This window comes from Natator depressus, chromosome 16 (genome assembly GCF_965152275.1).
Source record: "Natator depressus isolate rNatDep1 chromosome 16, rNatDep2.hap1, whole genome shotgun sequence".
NCBI classification, from domain to species: domain Eukaryota; kingdom Metazoa; phylum Chordata; order Testudines; family Cheloniidae; genus Natator; species Natator depressus.
Genome location: NC_134249.1, coordinates 13,484,381 through 13,494,422, shown reverse-complemented (window position 1 = coordinate 13,494,422; position 10,042 = coordinate 13,484,381). Strand labels below are relative to the sequence as shown.

Here is a 10,042-nt window from a genome sequence, read left to right as displayed (position 1 = left end):
CTCATAGAAGTTAGAAATGGAAAAGAGCCATGAGGTCACTGAATCCCACTGCCAATGCAGGATTGCTCCCTACAGAACAGGTCCCAGTGTTTTGTCCAGTCTAATTTTGAATGTCCCAGGTGTTGAGGATTTTAGGCATTAGATTTTAATTACAAAGCCTTCTCTGCAAGCCAGAAACCTAGTTACCACTTCTGAAGCTAGGCACAGTGGTGGCAGGGTCAGTCCCAAAGGGGCCCTGATCCTGCATTCTTGGACTTTGCAATATCTCAGTGACTTCCAGTGGGAGTTCTGGGTAGGTAAGGCATGCCAGAGGAGAGCCCTACTTTGATAACAGATATTATCACTGGTGATGACCTTAATGTTAAGCAAAAAATTAGAGGCCAAGATTTTCAGAAGTGATTAGTGACTTTGAGTGTCAAACCAGAGACACTTTAAAGGGGGGCTAATTTTCAGAGAGTGGGTGCTCAGCACTTCCTGGAAATCAGGCTTTAAAAAAGTTTCTCAAGTTTGGCATCTGAAATCTCTAGTCACCTCTAAAAGCCACAGAACGGTGAAAGCAATTTCTAAGCTGTCTCAGTTTGTGGGAGCTGCCATGTCAACAGCATCACAAGTTCGAAAGGAAAAATAAAAGCCCAATGCCAAATTAAAAAAAGGAAAACGTTGCTCTCTCCTTTCAAAAGACGTCTGATTCCTCAGCAGCTGGAAAAGCCCCCAACGGTCTCTCATTCCAAATGATTCTTCTGGCTCCCGTCTGTTTTCATATTAAACAAACCAGTTTTTCAAGGTAAAAATCAGAATTAAAACCTCCAACCACCACCCCACAACTTGCTAACAGATTCCTGCAGGAATCCTAAAATGGTTTTACATGGTCTCTGGAATCCTGATGAGCGTCTTTAGGAAATTAAAGCCATCTCTTCCATGAAGGCTGCAAAGCAATGGGATGCACCCATTGTTACAGCTTGGAGCCTGGCATTGTTTTAGAGCCCAGATGCTGCAAGCCTCCTTTTAACTTTCTTTAATTCTTAAAGTTCCATTCCCCCCCCACCCCCTCATAATATGGCTGAGTTAATGAAGTTATGTGATCCTATAAATGTTAATTGTCTAAACTTCTCTTCTTCTTCTTCTTCTTTTTTTTTATCTCTCTCTCCTCCTTGCTGCTTTCTGCTCCACTTGTAATAAAGAAAATATCTTGGCTGGACTTAGGTAGTTGCTTGGCAACCCCAATTGAAAAAAAGAGAACAAAATGTAACCAATCCAAAGACAAAGCAAAAGATTTTGGTGACATGTGACCCCTCTATGAAAAGGGCAGCCTTAAACTGTCCCTTATGTCCTTTGCTCCTGACTACTGGGGCTAACCCCCCTCCCCATTCAGCTTCTTACACCAATAAATATGGATTAGAGAAATACTTTTTCCCACACTGCTGAAAAGATTGGATTGATCTTTCCACCTCTTTTATGTACCAACCTGACAAGTTTCTAAACAAAATTAACAGGGGAGAGTCAAAAGAAGTGAACCCAGGTTCTGGACCCTCACAGGCTGCTGGGGGTTGGGTGGGTGGGGAGAGAATTGCACCATTGAATTCAAACCTCACAGATTTTCAAGGTGGAAAAATGTGCTCCTCTTAAAGAGAACTTTTCACTTCAGCTGGTTTAGTCTAACGATTGGGATGTGCGTCTTCAAACAGCAAAATAACAGATTCCAATGTTTGATTTATAGCTGCTCTGCCTTTCTCTCAGATGCTTGGAGAGGGGCACTCTTTCTGGTCCCAAGTCATATAGATGGCAACTTATAAAACAATCATGCAATACATTTTAGCAAAAGACATCTATTTTCTTGCTAGCATAGACAGTACTGTCTCTTTCAGTGCTATTCTGTTCCTCTTTGCTTCAGAGCCTGAATACTTCCAGCCTGTAGAGGAAGTCATCTGCAAATGAAATTTCATCCTGGAAAAAAACATGATGTCATTGGCTTTAGTTTTGATTCTGAGTAAACACAGCACAGCACGGTTTGAAAGTTGCCCTTGCACTTGACTTTAGGCTCCTGGTTTCAAATAAAAATAATATCCCAGCTATGAGGAATGGGCAGAACATCTTCTCACCTTCCAACCCTGCCTTCTATTTCCCCCCTTTCGGCACGGATCCTCCTGTTTTGGAGATAAGATAAAACGCTGAATCTTCCCAGGCTCACAGAGTAGTGAATGCTTCTTTCACAAGCAATGCCCCTTTCCAAAAAAGCATTACCTTGCCAGCTGCTTTCCTCCCAGAGGCTGCCAGGAAAAAAAATAGGACAAGGGGAAAAAAAAAGCCAGTGAACTTGTTTTCAGCCTTTCCCTCTGACGATCCACCCAGAAAAGCGGAAAAAATATTTCTCCTGTTAAAATGCCTTTCGTTCATTCCTAAAGCCCGTCAGCGCCGGAATGCTGTCCTTGTGGTGGGAGATGCAGGCTCTGAACGCTAAGGAACTCTCAGTAAGTTGGACATTTTCTGAAGCTATTTTCTAAGATTTCGAAATGTGATGGAGGCCCAAATTTGTCCCCTGGAGTAAATCAGAGGGCTTAAAACCAGGGGATGGATTGGGCCCAGGATGGCTTTTGGAGGGGGGTTGGAGAGAGGGCAGGGGGATTAGAGTGTCAAAGCACTTCTCTGATGTGTACAATATTTGATTAAATTTCACTCCTAATGTTGCTTGTTTGCATCTGTGTCTCCTTAATTTATGTGCCCCAGTATTAAAATCCTATCTATCTATCTATCTATCTATCTATCTATCTATCATTGTGATGGCCCAAGTCCCAGTGCTGGCATGTGACTGGTGGTGCTGGGAGCTAATGCCTCCACAGCATGCCAAAGGGTTAAGGATCTCACAAAGCCCCTTTGATTGGAGCCCACAGATGAGTCACTCTTTCTCCTCCAGCATGTGGACTCTCTGGTCACAGAAGGAGGCAAGTGGCAGTTTGTTCTTTAAAAACCCAGTGACTGAGGAGTAGGGGGAAAAAAAGAGGGTTCACCTCTTTGGGGCTGTGAATGAGCCCACCAGGAGAGAGAATCAAGTGCTTTTTGTTTCTGCCCCTCCTGGGGCTGTATCCATGAGTCAAGAAAATGCCTCAGAGAGAGAATCATCAGAGGCATTTATCCAGAGAGGGCCAGAGCAGGGTGGCTTACTGAAGCCCTGATTCTGCAAAGAGCTCCTTGTGAGCACAGGGATCTGCCTGGGTGAAGCATTGTTGGATCCAAGCCTTGGTCTGTGCCCAGTTTTGTTCAGGCAATAGCCCCTCTTTCCCCTCTATTCCTGTGGGAATGAAGGGTTGACCCAGACAGTGTTTGGAGGCTGCTTTTGTTTAATCTTCCCCCTGACTCTCAGGACATGCTACTGACTTGCAGCAAATAGAAATATCTTGTTTCCTCTTGGTTGGGGTCAACACTCCATCCCCCCTCATGTGTCTGAGATTTCCTTGAGCTTCCCCAAAGCGAAAGGCAAACACCCTCCGTGAGCTGCTCTGCAGTAAGCAGAAAAGCCTGGCAAGGAACAACCTGAGCATGCAGCACCTTGCACACACATGCAACAACCACCCCAGGCATCTTACCAGCATTGGTTGTAGGCCTTGGATGAGGGTGTTAGTTCAGGTCTGGAGGAGCCTGCAGCAGGTTCTCCAGTCTCACACCGTCCCTTCTCACACCGTCCCACAATGCAGAGCCTTGGGTCTGAATATTACCCAAGAATGCCTGCTGTCAGCCACTGCTCCAAAAGAATTCTGACTGCAACAGGGTTGCTGCGTGGATGGCACTGGACTGGCAGGTACCAAAGTCAGGCAGGGTGGTTGATTTTCCAACGACCTAAAGGCCTGATTCAACCAAAACTCCCACTGAGGCAAGGGGGAGTGTGGCCTGAGCCTAGAGCGCCAGTCCCGAGTTTGTGACATGTCAAGGAAACGCACACTAGAATCAAAGTAATTTCCCCCTCCCCCATGTTGCATTCTTGTTTTGACTCAGGGACTGGCACGACACCAGGGGAGTTGTGGCAGGACCAGCCGGTAGCTGGGTGGGAAGGGCCTTCGCTCTGCTCTGCCAGGTGGAAGACTCGGCTTCGCTTGCTGGTTCTTCCAGTGGCAACAGGAGATGGGAGTGTGCACCTCCCACTGCTCTGCAGCCACCCCCCAGCCGCCCCATTGAGCTCCGACTGCTGCCAGGCATTAAAGCAGAAAATGGAGGTGCCCTTAAGGCTCCGTTAGGCCCATAAGCCTCTTAGCCCCAACACATAGGGCTATTTCTCTCCTCACATTCCCAATGATCCCACAGTCTTTATCACACGCTCCATGGCCCACACTTTGTTTCCCTCTTGGGTGTCCTCATGAGTGTGTATTCTCACTCCCCAAGTCTGCCCAGATCACACTTGCCCTCCACCCAAAACAAGGGACCACATTTGCTCTCCCCTCCCACCCTGCTGCCCCCACAGCCGGCGCTCGAGGGCTCAGCTCTTAGCACAAGAGAACTCCCTTTCCATGTTGGTCACGTCCTAGGTCACATACTGAACTGCACATGAACGCTGTGACACGGGCAATTTCCCTCCTTCCCATTTCCACTCAGTCCAAGTCCTGCCCGTGCGCAGCAGTGCCGACTCTGCCCCAGCTGTGTTCTCCCCAGGGCTGGACCCTTGGCACTGCAGACCCTGTGACCCGAAGCACCCCTCAGTGGGAGTGTGGCTTACGGTGGGTGAAGCTCCCACAAGCACACAGAGAGCGTGAGGGCCCATTTCAGTGTTCAGGCCTCAAACTGGCCCTGCCTCTCACCAGGCAGATAGAGGAAAGATGTAGCTTTGGCTAAAGCTCCAAATCCTTCTGCAGGGCACAGTCTGAGTACATGGGCAGTAGGGATCTCCTTGGGGAGGGTGTGCAAGGAGGAATGGGACCTTCCCTTCCACAGGCCATGAAGAAGCAGAGAAGCTGCTCCTCGTCCACAGCTCCAATCTCAGAGCTGGAGTGGGCTCCACCCCATCAGCACCCACCCTGTGCCAGGGAGAGTGGCTGGTGGCTCTGGCTTCCCACCCTCAGCCCTTGGCTGTGTGACAGCACACCAGGAGCGATTGTGGACCTGGGCTCTGTGGTGTATGGATGTACACAAACCCATCACCACCTGCTGGAACGGCCCCAGTCCTGCTGCAGGTGGGACCCTTCATGCCTACCTGAGGCTGGGGAGCAGGGCAGGTGGATTTGTCCCTAAAAATGCAGCTTGAACAACATGAAAAAGAACCATCAAGGGCTACTTTTTGCTGCCCTCTCCTTCCGCTTTTCTTACCTGAGCCCCCCTCTTGCTTCCCCACTTTCCCAATCTCCCCAGAGTGACAGTAGCCCCAGGCGATCAGCCCTCACGGAGGCAGATTCACATGAGGAGCGAGTCCATGAGCCAGCAAGGGGAGGCTGAGTTGTGGCCTTGGTGTGTAGGCACGGCAATGATTCCAGCAGATCCAGAACGAGTCCCTCATAGTGACTGTAGAGGGGAGACATTCACAGCTGAGACCCTCCAAGAACCCAACTACGCCAAATTCCCCTCAATGGTGCAGCTCCCTGTGGGAAATGTGCAGGGCTGGTAAGTGTCCTTGAGAAGGGGCCTCATCTCAGCCCTGCCCAGGGGGGACACAAAGTCCCCCACCTTCAGCTACTGGCTGGGCTGTTGCTCTGACACCGTCTGAACCAGCGAGATCTGCCAAAATGCCCTGAGTGGGATTTTTAAATGTCTCGTTGGACTGTGGCAAAATCCTCCCTCCTGAGAGGGAGAGACACTGTCAACTGTCTTCCAGTGAGGGAGGCTTCCTCTGCCTGAGGGAGACTTGGCAGCTGGTGCTATGGGCCCTCCCCCTCAAGCTAGCCTGGGTGTAGGAATTCTGGGGAGCACCAGACCACTGCTTCTCCGGGTCCCATGACACTAAAAAATGATGTGGGCTGTGGACCAGGCCTCTGAAATCTCTCGCAGCTTCAGCTGCGTGGCTTCTACTTAGCAGGCCTGGCTCCCTCTCTTCCCTACCCTGAAACACGAGCTGCAGGAGGATGCCTTCAGTGGAACACGGGAAAGAAACAGACCTGATTTTCACGCTGCTTCCCTGGCTTTGGGGAGTGATTCTGCAGGAAGTTAAAGGTTAGAGAGCCCGAAGATTGGCCTTAGATTAAAATGTAGCCCAGGCAGGCAGTGCCAGGAGTGTGCGTGAGCGGAGAGGCAGCTTGGAGGACTAACAGGTGGAATTCAAACACCCCCCCGCCCCCCGAAGATGTCTCCTATCACACAGTAATTCAGTTCCCTTCCTGAGCTGAGAGCCGGAGCCCCTTTCCCAGCTCCAAGCCCTTTTGTTTTGCCTTTGTGATGGAAAAAGTCCCTCCTAAATCAATTCCATGACACTGTTATTGTTTCCTCACTAAGAGTTTTTAAACTTTTCCCCCCCAAGGTCAGGAATGTGGCCAGTTGCTATTGGGACGGTGGAGCATGGGTGGGTAGGGTTGGGGGTGAAGGGTCACACTGGCTCTGCGGGTCATCTGAAAACAAAACCTTTTGAAATACCTACTCTCCATCACTGCCAACATTGTCTCCTGCCAGCAGGGGCCTGGCACGGACCTTCAATGGCTCCAGCCCTAGCCGCTGTCCACCGCAGCGGTCAGCATCTGGGAATGGACAGAAGGTTATTGTGTGTGAAATAGCTTTGTTTTCAGTCACAGCTGCCTGGGTTTGGACTGCGACTGACCGAAAGTCCTGGTGGGTGGGAGAGGAGGGAGGGAAAGGAGGGGTGTGTAGGGATTGTGAGAGTATGGGTCACTGAGTCCTAGAGGGAGATCCCACCTCGCCAAGGCAAAGACCACTAGAGCTCAGATTTAGAGCCTGGCTGAAGAATTCCCTTGATTATTTTCCCAAAGAAAGTGGGGGAATTTATTATAGAAAAAAAAGAAAAAGTAGCCACCCCTTAAAAAGTGAAGACACATCAGATGCCCCCGTGTTCATATGGTGCCCACTTCATGTGGGCTGAGGAAAGTCCTGGGAGCTTGTCTCTGAGGCCTGGGCTGAGGAGAATCCCAGGAGCTGGCCCAGCGAGCCTTTGGGTCTGGTTCTTTAGGTCTGACTGAATTAGAAAATCATAGAAATTAGATTTAGAAAAGCCCTGTTTGGTATCATCCCCTCTATGGCCCGGCGTCCAGGATTGTGCCTTATAGTATCTTTGCCAGTGTTTTAACTGGCCCATGCAGTGAGCCCCTCTGCCTCATTCCGTGGCTGATGGCTCCACAGGTGAATGGGCCTTGCTGCTATGAAGCTTCTCCTGATATGTTGCCTATGTGTCCCCTTTCTTAAGTTAGACTCATGACTCCTAGTTACAGCTAGGGCCCTACCAAATTCATGGCCATGAAAAACGCATCCCGGACCGTGAAATCTGGTCTCACTGCCGTGAAATCTGGTCTTTTGTGTGCTTTTACCCTATACTATACAGATTTCACGGGGGGAGACCAGCATTTCTCAAATTGGGGGTCCTGACCCAAAAGGGAGTTGCAGGGGGGTCACCAGGTTATTTTAGAGGGGTTGGGGTATTGCCACCCTTACTCCTGCGCCGCCTTCAGAGCTGGGCAGCCAGAGAGCAGCGGCTGTTGGCCAGACACCCAGCTCCGAAGGCAGCGCCCCGCCAGCAGCAGTGCGGAAGGAAGGATGGCCTGGTATGGCATTGTCACCCTTCCTTCTGCGCTGCTGCCTGCGGAGCTGGGTGGCCAGACTGGGGCAGCTGCTGACTGAGGGGCCCAGCTCTGCAGGCAGCAGCGCAGAAGGAAGGGTGACAATGCCACACCAGGCCACACTCACATCCGCGCTGCTGCTGGCGGCGGCTCTGCCTTCGGCGCTGGGCTCCTGCCAAGCAGCTGCCGCTCTCCCGCTGCCCGGCTCTGAAGGCAGCGCCACCGCCAGCAGCCATGCAGAAGTAAGGGTAGCAGTACCGCAACCCCCCCTACAATCACCTTGCCCCCCCACACTACTTTTTGGGTCAGGACCCCTACAACTACAACACCGTGAAATTTCAGATTTAAAGAGCTGAAATCATGAAATTTATGATTTTTAAAATCCTATGACCGTGAAATTGACCAAAATGGACCGTGAATTCAGTAGGGCCCTAGTTATGGCCTAACCCTTTTGTACTGGGAACAAGCCTCACATGTCCCAGGGAAGGGACAGTTTCAAAGAGGGGCCAGTTTCTTTGCCTTCTAACTTGTAACACATTGATTAGTCAAAAGCAACCTAGCAGCTTGGTCAATGCCACTCAGAGCAGAGCTGGGGCTCTCATGTTTTCTGGCAGATGAATAGGCCCCTGGCGGATTTGCAATCTGGAGGCCTGATACTCCTGTCTCAGGATGCTAGCAACCCTTGCTGGAGTCAATAGGACTCCTATTGTACCCCTGGGAGAACTGGGCTCCTGGGAGCTTTCTGGTAGTGATGGGGAAACTCTTGTGTTTGTGACACTGGCCCCAAATTGTGGGCTGCAGTGCAGACGCTTTGCGCAATCGCACAAACCTGACTACCAGTGCAGTGTGGCCAAAATAGCCAGCCAATAGCCAAAATAGCCAGCCATGGGAGGATCATGGCAGTGTAGGGGACCCCCGGGTAGTGTGGAGCTGATGTAACAGAACCTATCCTCCCTCCCCCTTGTCTGGTAGAGGGGATGTGACTGGGGGGCAGGGGAGGAAGGGTGTGGCAGGGGCCTCCTCAACTGCCATGCCAGCCCCTTCAAGGCACTGGCAGCCTTCAGGCTGCTCTAATGTATGGCAAGGAGCTTGTTGGGTGCACTTCTGGCCCAGGATCAGGGGCGGGGCTCAGAGGCTGAGACACACACTCTCTGTCTTTGCCTTCCAGCAGCTCCCCTCCAGACTCTCGGTCAGCTGACTCCCGTGTCTTCCCAGGCAATTGCCCTTTTCTTAGGTGTGCTTTTTAGTTTCTCAGGGCTTTCATTTGAGCCCTGGTTCTATCCTGGATCCTCCTGCTGATCGTCTATCACCTGGGCTGGACTGTCTCTCTTATGCAGAGAAGTGATAGGGAAGGGCCCCAGATGCAGTCACTTTCTATTGTTAGTATTTACATGGTGCTGCAGGTGTGCCTGGGGATTTACAGGTTTAGAAGAAAAGCAGGCCCCTGCCTTGAGGCTCATGCAGTTTGGATCCCTGGATGAAGGAGCCCAGACCTGACAACACCTATTTTCTTTCTTTACGTGGTCTAAGGCCTGGTGCACAACGGCTGCATCTTCTCACCCGACCACGCTCCCCTTGACACCTCTGCTGTGTTACCTACCGCTATGGACAGGGACTGCACGGACAGCCTCTTTGTGATTCATGTGGTTGGCTAGCTACTCCCTTACGCCACCTGCACTGGGACCTTCTGTGTTTGGTCTGCTGAGCTGCAAGACCAGGCAGGGGAGGCAAGGTCGGCTCCAGAAATGACCCAGCACACAGCTCTTGGAGAGCTGCCCCTCTTGTACGTGGGGTTCCTTTCGCGCTGGCTCTGGATTCCTTTGCTCAAACAGGCATCTTTGTAACACCCTTGTGTGTCTACAGCACTTTCTGTCTGAGCAGCGCGATACATTTTACAGATGGGTTAAGCCTCATGACCCCCCTGTGAGGCAGGTGTTATGATGTTTACCTGGCAGACAGGGAAATGAAGGAACAGGGTGGTTAAGTGTCTTGCCTAAAGACTCACAACTCAGTGTCAGGGTACAGAACCCAGGAATCCTGCGCCTTAGGCACAAGACTATAGTTCTTCCCTTTAACTGTTAGCTGGTACCACTAGGAAATTGCTTGCTGGTTTTCAGCCTGAGCCCTGCCTGTGCTGGCTCAAAGGGATGGACGTGGCACGTCTGCCCAGACTTGAGGAGCAATGGTGTGGGGGAGTCTCTGTGTTGTTCCAACATCACTAAGTAACTCTTCCTCTCTCAGCTGTTGGTGGGCCAGGAAAACCTCCCTCCACTCAGAAGTCAACCTCGGCTTGTCTTCTGATTGGCCAGCACTCTGCTACAGCATTGTTTGCACGTGCACGTCTGCCG

At 51.0% G+C, this 10,042-nt stretch overlaps 1 protein-coding gene across 1 annotated transcript in view; it reads left to right on the top strand.

Annotated features, from left to right (window-relative positions):
- Window positions 1–2,436: 2,436 nt before the first annotated feature.
- CERCAM (cerebral endothelial cell adhesion molecule) overlaps window positions 2,437–10,042 on the top strand; it is a 38,833-nt gene continuing 31,227 nt past the window's right edge. The window contains exon 1 of the mRNA XM_074973625.1: window positions 2,437–2,468. The gene's annotated coding sequence lies outside the window, so the exon portion shown is untranslated. The remainder of the gene's footprint in view (window positions 2,469–10,042) is intronic.